Below are 19,404 nucleotides of genomic sequence, written 5' to 3' on the forward strand. Positions count from 1 at the left end.
ATCTCACTCCATGAGGATCAGCACAGCCAAGTCAGATATGGCAATGCACTTTCTGAGCCCTTTCTAATAACCAGTGATGTGTAACAAGGCTGCATTCTCGCACCAACCCTATTCACAATCTTTTTCAGCATGATGCTCCAAAGGGCCACGGCAGACCTCGATGATCAGGATGGTATCTACGTTCGATACCATACTGATGGAAGCCTTTTCAACCTAAGGCGACTGAAGGCCCACACCAAGACCTTAAACCATCTTGTCCAGGAGCTGCTTTATGGTGATGACGCCGCCCTTGTTGCCCACACAGAAGCAGCTCTGCAGCGTTTAACATCCTGCTTTGCAGACGCTGCTGAGCTCTTTGGGCTGGAAGTCAGCTTAAAGAAGACAGAAGTTCTCCATCAACCTGCACCTCAGGAAGTCTTCCATCATCCCCATATCACCATTGGCCAATCAGAACTTAAATCAGTCCAGCAGTTTAATTACCTAGGTAGCCTCATCTCCTCGGATGGTAAGACTGATGAAGAGATAGACAATAGGTTAGCCAAGGCATATAGTGCTTTCGGAAAACTCCACAGGAGACTGTGGCAAAATAAACACTTGAAGAAAAGTACCAAGATCAGTGTTTACAAAGCCATTGTGCTGTCTACTCTTTTATATGGATCCAAATCATGGGTCATCCACTGCCACCACCTGCGACTACTAGAACACTTCCATCAACTCTACCTTCGTACAATCCTAAACATCCACTGGTCAGATTATGTGACCAATACATCTGTTATAGAACAAGCAGCAATCACAAGTATTGAGGCCATGTTACTGAGAACACAGCTGCGTTGGGCAGGACACATCTCAAGGATGAAGTAACACTGCTTCCCTAAGATCCTGCTCTATGGTGAACTTGCCACTGGCTGCTGCATGAGAGGAGCCCCAAAGAGGAGATACAAGGACTCCCTGAAACAACATCTCAGCCTTGGCCATGTTGATCATCATAACTGGTCTACTCTGGCCTCCAGTCGGGAGGCCTGGAGACACACCATCTATAACGCTGCTGATGCTTTTGAAAAAGCACACAGGATCACTCTTGAGGAGAAAAGGCAATGCAGAAGGAATCGTATCTTGCAGAATATACCACCTAAGGAGTCTTTCTGCTGTGCCTTTTGCAACCGGTCACGTCTATCACGTATTGACCTTTTTAGCCATCAGCGCGCTTGTAACAAACGTGGGTAGAGCCCTTCCCAAATCTTCTTTCGCTAAGCCTAGCCATGATGATGAGTTAATATGATAATTATTGACAGCATTTGGACAGGGTGGGGATTGACATGAAAGCAAATTGGAAATAAATATTGCTGCTCTGTCTCAAATGTGGCTGCAGAACAATTCTTTCTGTGTGCCTTTATGAAGGAAATCAAGAAACAGCAAGGTAATTTTTTTAGCACAGGTAATTTTTTGTATTCTTCTTGGCTGACAGTGTCTTTGCTCAAAGTGCAGAACCAATTTCTGAAAAAGTGGCCATTTAGACTGTTTAAACAAGTGACTAGGTAGCAATAGGCTGTTTTTATAACCTTTGCAGATAGATACACAATGCATCCATACCCACAGTGCTGCCTCATGCACCTGGTTGATGTCCCTCTCCATGCCTGTGGAAAACTCCTGTTTTCCCACCAGCTGCAGGTGTTGTATGCAGCTACTGCTGCAGCCAGGAGACAGAAGGAGTCTGAAAGCAAGGTACTGAGATCGAAGGATGCTGCCTTTGAGAGAGGGTGGTTGAATCAAATCTGAGGAGGTTCACTGCAGAATTACATTTTTTTCACTGCCTGCCTGGAAACATCCCAAAACCTTTTACATTGATAAAATGCAAAACTACTGAAAACACAGATTAAATAAATAAGCTGCCCAGGCAGAAAAATTAGAACTGGAAAATAATAATTCACCTAATTTATATGCTCACCAGTGATCAAGGAGACACATAAAACTGATATTGCAATTGGTCTGTACCTTGTTTCCAAATGAGAAAAGAACTTACTTACTGAGCAAAAGTACTGAAAAGATAAGCCATCCTGATGTTTGCATTCAGATTATATTTACTACTCTCTACAATTTATGCATCTTTGTAAGTCAGCTCAGGTCTGTGAAGTTACATTTGTGTGGGACTGCATCCGGAAAGCTGATGGGGCTGAGACTCTTTAGGTCTTGTGCATACAATCTGGTTTGGGATTCAGAGAACTGCTGACTTCACTCAGAAAGATAAGAAACTCTTTCCTCCAAGCAATACCTAACATTTTGTGGGCACTAGGTCTGCAAGCAGTGCTTGATCTATCAGAGAAGCCAAGACTTTTTCTTAGCAGAGTTGCCTGGGGGTAAGGGAACTCAGAGTGCCTCACATCTAAGCTCTTACTGGAAACAGACCAGTCACACTGCAGGTAACTCAACTTTGTCCTGTTGAGTTTTGATTACGTCCAAGGATGGATACTCCACAACCTCTCCAGGAAATCTGCTCCAGCTGACCACCTTCACAGCAAATTCTTTTTATTTTTATTCTGCCATAATTTTCTGTGTTGCATATTGTGACCAATTCTTCTCACCATCCCACTGTGCACCTCCGAGGAGAGTCTGGTTTTATCTTCTCCACATCTTCCTCTTAGGTGACTGTAGACCACAGCAAGGTCTCTCATTAGCCTTCCTTTCTCAAGGCTGGCCAAGCCCAGTTGTCTCATCTTCTCCTTGTGTCTCATATGCTGCAGTAATGGGTCTTCTGGTAGTTTTTCTTGCCTCTTTTTAAAAATCCAGATAACTGAAATATTTGGAAGCTGCAGTTAAGAGGGCAGGAGACAGGACCAAATGTACAGTTACCCCCACAGTGCCTAACACCAAAATAAAGAAGAGCTTGCCTGTGAACTGTGGCTCGTGGATTAGGAAAGATAAAATACCTGTGATATGGAAGTGAAGAATCCCTTATGGTGGTTTTTCAGCTGTTCACTTACAGATTGTATCAGGCACTACATGATTAAATGTAATAAGTAGCCGTGAAGAGATAAAGCAGTTGATATTAATATGTACTGAGATTTTGAAGGGAAAAAATCCATAGCAGTTGTCATAATATACATTGACTTTTTACTCTTCCTTTCTGTCCAAAAATAGTTAGTGTTGTGAATACATGTATTTAAATATATTTGAACATAAATAAATTATATATATATATATATATGTATATATGAGAAATATCATCTTAATAAATTTCTTCTTTTTAGATATAGGTACCTTAATGGCATTCATGAAATCTTCGGACCAGGTTGTCAGTCTGTAATGTGCTGATGAGCATGTGTGAGTCCCACTGGCCCTGCTCGTCTTCTCGCCGTCACACAAAGCTGCCAAGGGTCACTATGCGTTCCCTTCCCAGTGAGCATGGTGTATCCCCACTGCCAGGGCTGTGACATGAATGCTGTCATAGCTCCATCCACTCCTTGTACGCTTTTGCACTGTGTCTCATGTGTGATTAAAGGCACCTCTCTGCACCGAGGCGGGGATGCTGGGCCTGGCTGTTCCTCTCTCTGACTCATAGAAAACACATTTCCTGCTAAGAAAATTCACGTTGGCCCTGTGTCTTCAAAGAGGTCTCCTCCCAAGAGGAAGTTCATTATTTATTTCCTACAAGAACTAGTGATTTCCTCATAAAGCTGACCCATTTCTGTAGATCATGCAACATGAGTTTCAGCTGCTGTAACTGGCTGTACAGTTGTGCTAATGCGCTGAATTTACATCAGTAAAGCAGCTATTCTTTTCCCAGGTAGCAATTTGTACTGAATAGTTGTTACACAATTAGTGCAAAAGAACAGACATAAAGTGTATATTGTATATACTTATATGGCGTACATAGGAAATATGGTGGATTAAAGGTATATATATACTCTTTTGTGGTACTTTGAACAGTACTCAGATATAAATGATATTTTATTTATTGTGCATACCCCTGTTGAAGGGTACTTTGAAAATACTTGTTCATGCTTATTTTATTCTTGCTTTTCTTATTAAATATTTATTGCAACAGAACCTTGTTATTTAAGACTACTGCCTCAAGAGATTTAATGCACATTTCATACCTTTTTTAATGTAATTTTAGCTTGATCATTTTTTTGTTTTGTTATAAATTTCTCAGAGTAGACACACTGCACTGGGTTTACACCACAGTAAAAAATTACTCAATGTGGAATGCTGATCTCACTTTTTGCCTGGCAGCTAAAGAGGAGAAAGAGGAGGTTTGTGCTTATTTTGAAATGTGGACACACTAGCACAGTGTGTTTACCAATCTCTATTACACCTTGATGCAAATAGTCTAAGCCATGTTTTATCACACTGAAATAGTTCAAAAGGAAAAATGTATCTTAAAGTTTTAAGATACAGGTCGCTAGTATTCAGCTTTTGGTGGCAAATCATTGAACTGTTTGAAGTTCATTCTGTCGTGCAGCCAAAGTTTAACTTGGAACTGAAAAGCTGATGATGAACACATGATGTGGTGGCCATTATGACATGTTAAGATTTCACACATCTCTCAAACATCTTGAATACCATCTGAGTAGGTAATATGTGACATGTCAAAATTTGCAACAATGGAGGGTTGTATCCCTGAGGGTAATTGCATTTCATATATATCTGGCAGGTGGAAGAAGCAATCTATAGAAATTCCTCCCAGATTTCATCAGCAGTTTCTGGACTACGTGTAGTCAGCTCTTCAGGACTGTGCTGCAGAGCTTCTCAATGCTGCTACCCCAAGGCAATCTGTCAGAAAGATTTACCCCAGAGATACAAATACTAGAAGCTCTGGCTTCTTAGAAGTTGGGGCAGTCTGATTGTCAGGTTTGGAGAGATGCCATAGGCTGAGAAATTTTAGGTTATTCTGAAAATTATTTTTATGGAGCAGAGAATTTGGATCGACCCATGAGCTAAAGATCATGGCATAATTTAGAAAGAGGGTAAACCTAATTCAAATCAAGAAATCTTGGAGCTGGCAGGGAAGCTGGCAGGGAAATGACATAGTAGGGTGAGAGGGAGTTCAGAGAAATACCAGAAAGGTGAATGTGTACAGGATGGGCCAGCTTTGCAGGTATTTGCAGAGAGAAGCCAGCGAAAGCCTGGAAATGAAAATCTGTGTGAGTGAGACTTGTTTTACTTTTTTTTTTTTTCCTTTGTCCTCAGTCACATAATTGCTTTCTGTATCTCTTTTCTTGGCATTACAGCAAATTCATTATTTTGTAGGGACCAATTCTGACTGTGACTTGAACCTTCCAGAGTATCCTTGACACTTTGAGAGTTAATACCTTCTGTCTCATTCTGTAGAAGTGTTAAGTATGATTCAGCTGTCATGGTTTAATCGAACTCATTTTATTTTTCATTGAAAAGGACAAAGTGTGTGCACATGATCAGACTTTGTGTATTATTTGAGGAAGAGAAACTTTCATCTGTGAATAAAGAGCAGATCAATTCTTAAAATATCCAAGTCTTCAGTTGTTTACTATTTTCTGAGCTAAAAAAAGATAAATTAAAAATTAAAAAAAAAAAAAAGAAGAAAATTTCTTTTTAAATTCTGCCTTTACAGGATGAGGACACTCTTGTCTTTTCACCTGTTTTTATAATATTTTTTTTTTCTTGAACCATACAAAAAAACCCCCCACATTTAACAGATTCAGAGAAGGAAACCGGTAAACCAACTCAGGTTCATTATTAAAAAGACACAAACATAACCTTCAAGACTTACTTTTTGGTGTGCTTTGACTTATGATTTTTAATTGTTCAAGTCCACAATACTGGGCACTGGAGCAGCCAGCTAGCTATGCAGTATTTAGTTGCCTTGCCTTTGGCAGGAGTGGGAACCAGCTCAAACCTTTATGCAGAGCAGGTGACTCGTCTTGAATATTTTCTAATGAGATACAATATCCTTTACTTTGGAATTCTGTGAACTTTGAAATGCTTTTAAGTCACCAAGTAGCTGAGTAAGGAGTTTGCTCTCAATGAAGAGTGACGATACAGCTACATAAATGGGTTATGCTCTTATTGCTTAATCTTCTCCTCCTATCTGTTTACTAAGTGAATGGAAGAAAGGCAGGAGATCCCTGCTCATAAGGGCATGTGGGACTATATAAGGACCACAGCTGTCTAGGGTATGCTCAAACAACTGTATAGAGAAGAAGGTGTCAAACCTGGCAAAGTTTGGTCTCTACTACCTGTGAGGAGTAGGCAGGTCTGTGGGACCTATGGCCAGAGTGATACCTAGGACATGAGAGGAATGAACCAGATCATTTAAAAAGGGAACCTAGGAGCAAAGTGGCCTCAAGTTGCACCGGGGAGGTTTAGGTTGAGTATCAGGAAACATTTCTTCACTGAAAAGGTGAAGTAAACATTAGAACCTTAACAATTCTACCATTATGTGATAACATGAAGCAAGTGGGAACACTGAGAAGACCAGGTAATTCATGGACTGAAACAGTAGCTAAGGCTTTACACGCAGGAACTGCTTAGATCCCTAAAAATTTTGTTTTTCTCTATTATATCTCTCTAATTATGTCTGAGCCTATTTAGCTTATTAGAACAAAAGCATCTAGGAGGGGGTTTTTGTGCAAAAAGAGTTACACAACTTACTACTTAATAGTGTTAATGCTAATACTGGCACTCTTACAGAAAAAGCACTCTGTTGAAAGGATTCCTACTTTAAGAAAGATAAGTGGTCCTTTTGCCCTCTTGTGGGGCATAGAGAACTCTTTGGATCCTGGACATGAAGTCTGAAAGGATACATTAGACAAAGACTCTAGTCTTAGTTAGAGTGGATAAATGCACATTAAAAATGGACAGTCATTAAACAAAAATTCCTAGTGTTCTTATTACCACAAATAGAAATAATTAAATTAGAAATCAAATAAGAAAAAAAATTATGTTACTCCATTTAATTTGATTTTTCACTTCATATGTATTCATTTAAACTGTTTACAATAAATAAATCAATTACATTTGTGATCATTATATATAATTATATGTATTGATATTAGCATATGTTCCATGTTGAATGGCAGCTTTTATTGGTAGATCTGTCATTCCTGAAACTTATTGTTTATGATCAATATGAGACTTCATCAAATAACAGAAGAGAAATTCTATCTAAGTTTGCAAACAGTCTGTTCTTGGCAGAATATATGTGTTCATTTAACCTGAACAGAATCCATTTTGTAAATAAGTCTACTTATTGTCAACACATTATTGACTAGTCTCCTCAAGCCTGATGGTAAACTAGTTCATTCTTCCAGAATGCCTATAAAATTATACAACTTTTAACAACATTATTCTTAGGGAGGTTGAGTATTGCCCTGGAAAATTTTAAGTTGTTTAATTCATGTAATTCACCTGTTGGAAAGAGGGGAAATGTATATATGCAGCTTTTCTCCAAAAGTGTTTTCAAATCTCCCTTCTTTTCTCTAAAACCTCAAAGTTGGTGATCATGCCCATAGCAAAGCCCTTAGAATACATTTTATTTTCCTTGTGAACAACTCAGCTGAAAATCCTGTAACTCAGAGCAGAGCTTATTTGTGACACATCAAGAGTCCCTTGAGAGCTCTCTCTTAAGGGATTTATCACTTTTGCTTCCCTCATAGTCTGTGTCACACATACAAGTGATAACAAACACTGTTTGGATCTAATGCTACAATCTATATCTCTAAGTATCACTGACATCAAAGGAATCAGACCCTTATGATTTTCAAAGTGCCATTCACGCCTGATAGATGAGTTCATTGTCTTCTTCATGTGACTATTAATCTTCCTCCAGGGAGAGCTTGTCGGCTTACAGAGATGTTTTGTAGGGTTGGTTTATTTCTTTACTTTCTATAGCCAACCTATTAGTTCTCAAAGATACTGTTCATGATACTGGCATGATTTCTTAGAGCAGTAATTCCCATGTTTTATTAGTTATTTCAGCTGAACATTTACTCTATGAAACTGAGCTATCAAAAGAGGGCTTTTGGGACACTATCAATTCAGTCTAATGTATGAGCTCGAATTATTGTATCATTATAATATGCTGCTTGGTGTCTTTTGCCATTGATTTGCCTATATTTTTTAAATTGCTCAATCAGAAACCATTTATCTGATAAATTATTAACGAATAAGTGTTTGTGATAGAAAAACACAATACGCAGCATTTTAAATCATGTATCATACAGGCAACAGCAGACAGAAGTAAACTGCTGTTGAGCCAAATAAGTGGTTTATGTAATGTAGAGGGAAGTTATGTGGTGAAATAAACACTTCATTGCAAAGAAAGGGTGACTGCTATTTTCCTAGACTTCTACAAGATTCCTGTACATTTCTACGTTCCTTTATTGGTGCAAAATTTAATTTAACCTGTGCAAAGGCAACTGCACTTTTTAGACTCCAGCCTTAATCTAAGGTGCTCAAACTGGTCATTCTTTGTAATATTTTTGTAGAAACCTTTTGATTTAATTCTGACCCTCTACTCAAAAGTATTTTTTGCCAGCTAAGAGAATAATTGTGGAGATAATGTCTTTTGGCAAGTCACATTGGCATTGATGATTTTGAGGGCTTATCTGTATTGCAAATTCCTTAATGTTTGATTTACTTTGAAAGAAAGTAGATATGTTCATACTTGAAGCTAGAAATTGTAGTATAGAATTTCCAATTAAATACCATATTCACATTTGTATCTGTGTTCCATTTCTTCAATATGGAGGCATAGATAACTGGGAAAAAACAAACAAACAAACAAAAAACCCCAAGAACAAAAAAACCCAACCAACCAACCAAACAAACAAAAACACCAAACAAAATAAACAAAACAAAAAACAAAACCCGAACCAACCAACCAACAAAAAAAACCAGAAAAAAAAAAAAAAAGAAAAAGCAAGATCAGTTAGAAAATCTCACTAAATATTTTTGGCATTTTCTCCAGATGGATCTGGCATTATTCTCAATATAAAAGTAGTTTCTCCAGTGATTTACAAAATGGCTGTAAAATACATTTCTGTCCAGTATCAAGGTAAAATGTAGCAGAGTAGCACTATCATGTGCAATATATTGCCTCTTACCAGTAAAGATCTAACATTCTTTTGTTTCTAACCCACTTAAAATAAGTGTATTTAGCAATTTTCTGTCATCAGGAATGGCTTTTGTCTGGGGCTTCGTATTGTGAAACATTTACTGTAATTTTCCTTTCTCTTCCCCTTCCTCCCTAACCTGTGCTCTAGATTCCAGGCTGCCAATGTTTACAAGATAGTGAGACAGTACTTCGAAAAACATGAGCTGACAAGTACTACCTCTGGGCCCTTACTGAAAAAAAATTATTTTCATTCTTAAACAGGGAAACGGAGTGCTTATTTTTTCAGTTGTTTAGTTTAGCTTGTTGAGTTCTTTTTAAAATACGTAGCAAGTGTCTTCTCTTTTTGTACAGGCTCAGCAAGTTGTACACCATTTCAGCAGAGATGCCTGATTTTTCCATCTGCATACCTGGACATGCTTTATTCCCCGACTGGTCTTTTCAGTAAACACTAAAGAATTCCTGAGACTGAACATCGGAACAGATGAGTTAAATTCTTCTGGAATGTTCTTCATCAAACGTAGATGTGCTGGACTTTCTGGACGTGCATAAGGACACAAAGGTTAGTGTCTTCCTTAAAAGCCTGAAGTTTCATTTAACCTTCAGCACTGCAGAATATGTTTTAATTTTTTGCTTAGACAGAGATATAAGTGAATAAAATGGTGAATTGACATCACATATAGAGTTGAGATCATGCTTTTAACTGCCACATGACAAACATGCGTAGTGAGCTGGTACAACTTAAAGCCCTCTGAATGACTCTCTGGCCAACAAGAGAAAGATCTACTCATGTTCTGAGCTTGATTACCATTAACCGTTTTTGTGGTAGTTCTTCTAAACTTGGATTTAGTGCATTTCAATCACTCTCACCTGGCTTACAACAGGTAAAAGGGGGACAAGAGTATTCTGCTTACCTTTATTCACAAGATGGTTCTTGTTTGGGGATGACAGGGTAGGTGTTTGCTCAGCTGTGTGTTTAGTTGTTCTAGATGGCATGTGGACTTGAGGGGAATGGCAAAAACATACATAGCATGTTAGAAAAAAATTAATTTCTTCCTAATGGCAGCTATTCACTTTCTGGAAGCTGTGAGATTTTAACAAAATTTTTTTCTATCTTTTGATCTCTCTTAAAATCTTATATAATCTATAGATATTATTCTGACACTATTTTGCCACCTCAGGAAATCAGCTTTGATCAGGATAATTCACTGACATAATTTTTCTATGCCATGATCGAAAATGTAGAAGAAATAATTCTGAAAACAGTACATGCTCAGAAAGGTGGTGGAATGTGTGTGGGCATATGTGCACATCAAGTCATGTCTCAGACGCATAACTGACAAGGAAAGTAGCAAGATCATAAGGATACATCAGGATTTTCAGCACTAATCATAACATTATAAAAAAAATCATGTTTATAATGATGTGGATAATGCTATGAGAAGCAGAGAAAGTGAACAATCATGTAACCTTGATTTTATTCTATGATTGCCATCTGTTTTTCGTCTTTTGCAGGATATTCTTCAGGATTAATGCTCCGTTTTGGTTTGGGGAAAGAGGGAGAAAAGTTCTTTTCGGTTTTACTCTGGCAAAGTTGTCTTAATTCATATGGCCATTTTAAAAAAAAAATAATTAGTTTTACAAATACTACTTTTTCTTTTTAAACATCCCCACAACCTATTAAAATAATTTCAAGAAACTTATTGGCTAAAGTAAATGGAGCTCAAACTTGATGTAATTAGAACTACAGGAATTGGGTTCTACTTTCTCATTTTTGTGGAAGGATTCTAGTGATATCATCTGAATAATAGCTTTCTAATCAATCTCCTTCTGTCTGCTACTCTAGCTAGTATTTATGTTTGCATTCTAAATGCCTAGTCCCTGCATAAAATAATTAGAAGACAAAAATATCATCCCTTATCAAAAGACATTGTTTCCCCATTGGCACCAAATGTCTACTCCAGATAGGAGAAGAGGAGAAAAAAAAAATACAGTTTTGGTCTACCCCAGTTCTACTGAAGTTACTGATAATTTTGGTAATAGAGTTCAGTAGGAATATGAATATAAAAATACAGACTTCATTCAAAAGCGGAAGCTTAGAGGAGTTGCAAGATTGTGTGGTTTTTTTGTATGGAGGAGAGCTGTTAGTTCTGTGAGGTGCCCTCACTGTGATGCCTAAATATTTTCCAAGAAAGTAAAATTGATATTGGGCATATGTTGTAGCTTTAATGTGTGGACTTTTTTTATAATATTACCTCTTTTGATGCAGCCTAGGATATGGTTGGCCTTCTGGACTGCAAGTGCACACCACTGTCTCATTTCCAGCTTTTCATCCATAAGAACCCCCAGGGCTTTCTCCACAGGGCTACTTTCAATGAGTTCATCTCCCAGTCTGTACTTATATCCGGGATTGCCCCTACCTAGACACAACTTGCACTTGGAAGTCCAAGTAGAACTTCATGAGGTTAAGGATCCTATATATCTTTCATTTTACTTAAAGTATTGTTACTAAAGCGCACATTCATTAATATCAGTACAAAAATTTGGATGGAAAATTATGCAAAAAAAAAAATTGCTTTACTCTTCAGTTTTGTGGATTTTTTAGTTTGTACTAAAAATGTTATGAACTTTATTTATAGATTGGAGAAAAAACTGTCTTTGACAGGTAATGGATATGTTCATTTAAACAGTGCAAATCAAAAAGAATAAGCTAAATTATCTGACTGACTGCAAAACCAGTGGAGTTTCACCTGTCCAAATTTTCCACGATTAATTTTGTTTCTGGCTGACTTTTATCAAATGCATGCAGCAAGGTTTATCCACAAGGCCTGCAGAAGCTTAGGTAACAAAAGTAAGAAATTTCCCTAATATAAGTGAATAAATGATGGCTATACTGAATTGAGTACCTAGCTTATTAGATCAAAAGAAACATTGTGGATTTGATGAAGAAGAAAAAAATAGTAATATGATGGCTTATGAACTGGGAACATTTGGCATAACCTGAGATTTAAAACTGATCCTGCAGATTTTATGCTAAACCTATGGCATACAGACTACATCCTGGAGGGTATAACTTCTTGCAAGAGGTTGGGAGGAGAGTCCCCTAACATGGGAAAGACTGAATTCTGCCCTTCCGTGTCCTAGGAGGTTTACTTATAATGCAGAAAGAAAAATGTCTTCTGTCAAATATATTTTGTGAGGATGAAAAACAGAAGTGATCTGTCCACCATTTCAGAAGTAGGTCAGAGCTGTGAATCCTAATCTAAAGCAGCAAGACTGAAACTAAACATAAGGTCCCTTAAGATCCAGAAAAACAGGTTGTGTTTAAGATACGTTCATGCCCTTGTCATCACCTTTGCCTGACTTGTTGGTTCTCCTGAGAACCACCTTTCACACAAGAGTAACTACATCTTCCTCTCAACCATTACTTCTTACCAGAAAACCTAGAGCTGCATACATCTACCTATAGCAGCAAAACAAGGCTTAAGCATGAGTTTGATCCCTGTCTCCTGCTCATCCATCCCATCCATTCACATGTTCCCTAGCATGGTTTTGGCCCACAGTCCCACTCAATGCACAGTAGATTTCAGGGAGCAGCATGGGGAAGCGACGGCTTCCAGGAAGCCACTAAGAATACAGCCACCTTGTTTTGGGATGGAGAGACAGGGTCACCCACACTCTGGCCAAGAGAATTAGTCCTGGTCTATTTAACTTAGAAACATTTCCACAGTCGAGTGTTGCAAAGCTGAGGCTTCCACTGACTCTAGTTGTGGAGCGCAGACATCCATGCAAATTGTTTCAACATATCCTTTTGTTGTCAATCTTTTCACTGATCACTACTTAAAGGACAGAGAATTTGAGAAAGATAAGCTAAGACACCTCCTCTTCCATTTTGGACTCTTAGACAGGATGCAATGCAATGTATTTATAGTATTTATTGGTTTTACACAGTAAAACAAAATTTATTTACAGTATTTATTTCTCTTAAACATTAGAACATACTATGATATCTAATCCTAATCTCCAGACCTTTTTCTTTCTTTTTTTTTTTTGGTGTAATTTCTAGCTTTAATGAGATAAAGAATTTACCTGAAAGAAGTTATGTTTACCATGCTACCCTCGTGGCAAAAGTTTGTTCCCTGTGTCTTCTTGGTAGTTCATAGCCTCTTGCTCACATTTGTGTAGTCATTTCTGGAAACTTCACGTAAGAGTTTACCTTACTAGTATGTTGAGCACCACATCTATGCTGATTATGATGAAATATCTGTATTACAGTTTTCTCCTGTACAAAATAAGAAACTTTTAAACATGGAATTTTTTTCAGTAATAAATTGATGAGAGAGATATGACAATAAGTTGTAACACTATAATAATTAAATAATTAAAAGTATAAACCCATGAATTCTAGGCATTTTGTCCCTTCTATGAAAAATATGAATACCAAAAAACTTTTGCAAGAGGTACTAAGGATGTATGACTTTATCGATAATTTAATTCATGTAAGATTTAAAAAATATTTGATTTATGAAAATGTGGGCATTTTTACTCACTTGGAAAAAAAGGCACTTTAAACAGCAGGATGTAATTTCAGACTATTTGCAGTCAAGAGGCCTCTGCTGAGCAAAATACTCATTCAATTTAGAAATGCAGATTATAATAATTTTCCTATCTCCCTCACAGCAGGACTCCTGCCATCGTTTTGCAAACCCACAGGTTGCAGTATTGAATGACTAGCTAACTTCAGTTTCAGGTAACACATGCTTTAAACATATTCTCATGAGCTCAACTTAGTTATAATGCAAAGCTCCTTAGTTTCACCAAGTGAAATGGGTTACACTTAAATTGCCTCATCTAATATAATACTCCTTAATACATGCAAAGTGGTTTATGATGGCAAAGCTTGTAGAGCATGAAAATCAGCAGGGAAAGTAAGGTTGTCTGGCTAAAACTGTCAAAAAGAAGTCCTATTTTATATCATTTCTATTTAAGAAGGTTAAGAATGAGGAAGGAGAGACTGGAATAAGAAATAATCAGTCCAGAAAAATGTAAATTTAGGACATTAACCTTTTAATTTATCAGTTCTACCAAACAAGAAAATTATCAAGTAAAGCTGTTCCTTCAGTAATGTCTCCTGCACCATAAAATTAAATGTAAAATACACAGTGGCCAAAACGTATTGCAGTAAGCAATGATAGTCTTTATTCTATCTGCTTTAGGCAGAGTTTTATATTGTGCACCATGTTTCCATTTGCTAGTATTAATAATCCAGTTTTGTATGGCTGTATTAATTTGCAAGGACTTTTTAATTTCAGACAAGATGAAGGACTTACTTATCTTTCTTCCTCCTTTAAATGCTAGGCGAATATATCACAATTTGTATACCTTGCAAACATAAGACCTGGTTTCAATAGGACCCCAAAACAACTGGTAACATCATTTTTTTTTTCCAATATCCTGCACCTGCAGTCTGACCATAGGGCTGTAAATCCTTTCCCTACATCCTTTTCCAATACTTCCGGAAAACTCTTCAGAGAGGGGCTAAGCTGCTACAGGCTTTGCAGATGACACCCAAGTGTATATCTCATTTTCCACAGATGTAACCAGAGCCATCACAAAGATGTTGCACTGCCTAGAGGAAAGTGGCTCCTGGAGAAGAGCATCTGGCTGCAATTGAATTTGGGTGAGATCCAGACAATATTGGTTGAAAGACAGAAATGATCCAAACAGCCAGTTGAGCAAGATTCCTAGGTGTATGCCTTAAGCATTGATTTGCAATGAGGCTGTTTACATCCTTGGAAAAAGACAGGAATAAGCACGTCACTCAGCTGTGGCCCCACAGAATGAACCAAGAACTCTTTCCAGTCCAATTAAAAGCATCTGCAACACATTTTTTTTTTCAGTCCTTGCTAGCTTTTCACCATGCATAGAAAATGAGGCAGCAAAACCAACAAAATCTAGAAAATTCTTACATGCCTCTGGGAAAAAGGCCTAACCATAAAGATCTCTGCTTACTTTTTAAGGAAATGGTATAACTCACTGTATCCAGGGCTGTTTCACCCTTCACAATAAGAGAACACTGTTCCTGCAGTGCAGCATCTCTTAGACTCTCTTAGGCATTAGGATGGAAAGCACTAATCTTGTTGTCAAAGGTACAGCCTGTTTGAATTTCTTGATATCCGTGATTACTTTTTCATTTTCTAGAAATGGACAGATTCTACAAGAAACAATCTGAAACCTTCCAGGCAAAGAGGGTTCCTGAGAGAGGCATAATGCTTCTCTTCTGGCTATGCAGTGAGTTTTAGGGTCTATAGACACTGAAAAGGTCTTTCAATAAAGAATTTTACTTCCTGAAGTTCTATATGTCTGCTAAAATTAATATTTCTCCTCTTGGTGGGGTAAAAATTAAAGACAAGTGATTTAAACTCTGGGATATCATACTACCATCCTTCATCTGTGAAGTGTCAGCATACAACAGTTCCTATAGGAATAAATAACTGGTGAGTAGAGGTAAAAGCACACTTGAAAGCTGTAAGCAAATAATGTCCCATGAAAGCACACAGTTGGAGAAGCCACACACAATATTCTTGGGGAAGCTGGGAGTCCAATTTCAGGATGGAACAGGTCTTTGAGCCTGATGCCTAACACTAATGAAAAGTTACAAGCATCTTTATGGAGCAGAAATAACTGTAAAACAGTTGGTATTTACTGTCAAAATCTCAAATCTTTTCCCTGGCAGCATTATCTTTGCTTTACTCAGTTTCCCCAACAGGGAGCAAAAAAAAGACTTCCTGGGGCCTCACTCATGAGGATTTTTGTGGATGTAAGCCACCATCTGCAGCTTATTGCCCTGGATTTTCTGAGGTCAACACATGACCCAAGTAAATAAATAGTTCTCTTTTGTTTCCTCCAGATCACATTAAGGAATAAACAAGAGTAAAATGACAATGCAGCTCTTCAGCTTTCTGTTTTTCTTCTGGTGATTGCATGGTTTTGATTTTTGGTAGAAAACTTGTCGGAAATTCCTGTCTCAAAAGCAAGGATCTATTCATACAGTACTCAAGTCACCCTGTTTATTTTCTGTATACATTTTGCGTATGTGAACTGGAGTACTAATCGTAATTGGTTAATCTTTGAGCCTCATAAGGAAAATATATTCCTAGAACATTTTCCTCCTGGTAAATCCTTCCTTGTAGTCTCTTACTGGCTCAACAGCTGTGCTGTTTATCCCAGCTTCATTCACTTTATGAAAACTCTTTAAAATGTTCTCCATTAAAGGTTGTGTAGAAAACTCAGTACCTGCTTGTGAGGCACTTGTAGGAACATGTAGTTATTGGGAGGAATAAAATAAAAAATGCAAAACTACTATTTAATTGGTATATGTACAACCATGCTGTACTTACTACCATCATGAATAAAGGATTTGTTTTTCTAAATTGTGTGTATATTCCTAGAGGGGTACTTAAAATACAGAGCTTGTTAGAGAAGGCCTGGAAACAATGCAGAATTTCTTCTGTTTCAGCACTCGAATTATAAGGTATAATCATAAATCCTAGCTGCAGTCTGACCAGCTAAAAGGGCACAGGGGACTCCTCTAAAAAACTGGGAATTTCTTTTCCTTGACCATTTGTGTAACCCAGCTTCCCTGAGGATTGAACAGTCAACCAATCCACTTCACAGTCTAGCGGTGTTGTCCCTCCCAAAAATACTCTGTCACTTTTGGAAATCCCAGGAGAGATGGGGAAGTGAACACCCCAAAACCCTTTCCTGATCAGCCTCTACCTCCTCGAGCCTTTGCAAATCAGAAGCTGCAGAGCATTTTGCTCTCAAGGGAATGTAATGAGAGCTGACATGCTTTGATCTGCTAGGAGACTCACAGGAAATACTGCCATAAAAATACCGGGTTCCTTGGGGAATTATGGTATTTTTTTCTATATTTTTAATGGTTACTTGGAAGCTTAAATCCTCCTTCCTTCCCTAAAAGAGAATTACAAACCCAGTTGCAAGTCGTGTATACTAAAGTTTACTCTGTCCTTCCTCCTTGTTCTGATAGGGGGTGGCATTTCCCCTCCTTTATTAATATATTAGTATCTTAATGGAGATCAAGAAAGCTATTATCTTAGTGGACTTGACAAAGTGATCCCTGCCTTAACAGCTTTGCTTTCTTTTCCTTACTGTTTTTGATGTACTAACTTTACTATTTTGTAGCACTATTCACTGATTTTTTTCTCCTTGCAGATTAATATGTGTCAACATGAGGTGGTAATAGTATTTTCTTTCCATAATGCACTTTGTTTTACAGCTGTATGTATTTGTGTGATTCCATCACATGGTAATATATACATATTGCTACGTGAATATCTGTTACAGCTTGTTTGAAAGTGTCAGCTGCACTCTCATGCAGTCATAAAGCTTACCATAAACAAAGCTTGAATATTTCCTTTTTTAACATCTTGTGGATATAAGCATTCTAAAACTATGCAAATTCCTACAATGGATAGAACTTTGTTATAATTTTGCTGCTCAATGTTGTGTAACACTAACTTATTCCTAATTTATGTCCTTAAGAACAAAAGTCAATGTCCTTATATATATTTCTGGATTATTGGCATGGTCCTAGAAGGATGTAAATAGCTGAAGTATAGTACAAGAAGAATCTGAATACAAAAACCTACCATTTGAGGATTCACAACCATCTTAGCTTGCAAGAAAGTTTGTCACTTCAAATCCTGTGATCACACAACCCAGAAGCATTGCTGTATTAGCTATGCTGTGTATTCAGCTAACTCTCATTCTGCTGACAGTTCAGATCTCACAAGACAGGTACCTCCAGAAACTTGTGTTCTGCATTGATTGGACACTGAAAACTTCTCAGTAATCTTGAGATTCTCTCCTGAGAACATGAGCAAGATTTTCCTGGTTTGAGTACTTAGGCTTTAATTGGGAAAAAAGGGGAATAGAAAACGAATTCTAAAATTTACATCTCATTTTCAGAAGTTACTGACACCAAGTCTGCTTTCCAACACCAAGCCAACAGAGCCTGTGAAGCCATAGGATAATATATAGAAAGTGTACTCACTAAAATACTTGAGTTTTCAATGACTTCTGCTCATGCATTTGTATTCTTGTGTTATCATGGATAGAAATGATGTTCAATGGTAAATGGAAGAAAACCATGGAAAATAAATGTATCAACTTCTACTTACTGTTCCATATCGCAGATGCTTCTTTAATATTTCAGATCCCTGGACAGCTTAAATATGTGGATGTTTAGAAAAAAAGCCTTTCTACTTTTGTCCTGTTTTGCAAAATTCAAAATGTCACATGAATATCACCCCATTTGTGACTCAGATTAAATGGTTTGGTACTTTTCAGTTTCATATTCTAAAAATGGCATGGATCTGAAGTTTATTTTCTTCATATCTTCTCTTTAAAAAATCCCCAAACAACTGGAAAGATTGCCCCATCTAAGTAGCTATTCCTTTCATCAAATACATCAGAGTTTTTAAGTCGTTTTCAGAAGTTATTATAGCTTCATCCAATCCTCTTATTCTCAGTAACTCTTGGAACCTGGCAGCTCAGTCAGGTGTGAAAAATAATCTAATTTTTATAAGCACTCTGAATATGCTGGAAGTTAGGTTTTTGGTAAATAAATGTCATGAATTTTTTTTTTTTCAATATTCATTCCAAGATAGTTGCACTACCCACAAACGACAGTGAACTAACACAGGAGACTGCAGCATTTCTGTAGTTACAGAAACTGTGCTGGAGACTTGGAGACATGCATTTGGATTCTTTGTCCCCGTTTTTGAATATCATTACTCCTTTATTTAGAATATGACTATATCTCAAAGATAAACTAAACATAAGATAAGGAAACATTTTCCTTTATTTTTTTCCCCTCACAAACTGCGTGGATCTCACAGGCCCAAACTTGAATTGTACAATCTGTTCCTTGGCCTCATTGGAGGGACTGAGAAGTTTTCCTGCCTAGAATCATAAGCATGTAGCAGAACTCTCTAAATTGAGAACTTGCTCATTTTAAGCTGATTCTGTAATAAGAAGCCCAGATCTGAATCACATTCTGGAAACGTTTATCTCTTGGCGCTGCTTATAGGGAGAGTTTAGGGTGACTTCAGCTCCCAGCTTAGTCACTTAACTGAGAAAATCGTCGTGGTGGAGGGTGAATCCAGACCCTAATGTTGCCACAATCTTACTCCAGATTCCGCATGAAATCTGACTCTAGCCGAAGCTGATGGGAGTTTTGTAATTGACCCCAAGCAAATAGAAGCCCTCCTCAGACCTTGATTCAAAACTTA

The 19,404-nt window shown here is 37.5% G+C and overlaps 1 protein-coding gene across 3 annotated transcripts in view; it reads left to right on the forward strand.

Moving 5' to 3' along the window:
- Nucleotides 1-19,404, forward strand: part of HS3ST5 (heparan sulfate-glucosamine 3-sulfotransferase 5) — a 192,508-nt gene that overhangs the window by 90,550 nt on the left and 82,554 nt on the right. For all 3 annotated transcript variants that reach the window (XM_032683944.1, XM_032683946.1, XM_032683947.1), the window contains one exon: nucleotides 9,443-9,650. The gene's annotated coding sequence lies outside the window, so the exon portion shown is untranslated. The remainder of the gene's footprint in view (nucleotides 1-9,442; nucleotides 9,651-19,404) is intronic.

Source organism: Chiroxiphia lanceolata, chromosome 3, assembly GCF_009829145.1.
Source record: "Chiroxiphia lanceolata isolate bChiLan1 chromosome 3, bChiLan1.pri, whole genome shotgun sequence".
Taxonomy (NCBI): Eukaryota; Metazoa; Chordata; class Aves; order Passeriformes; family Pipridae; genus Chiroxiphia; species Chiroxiphia lanceolata.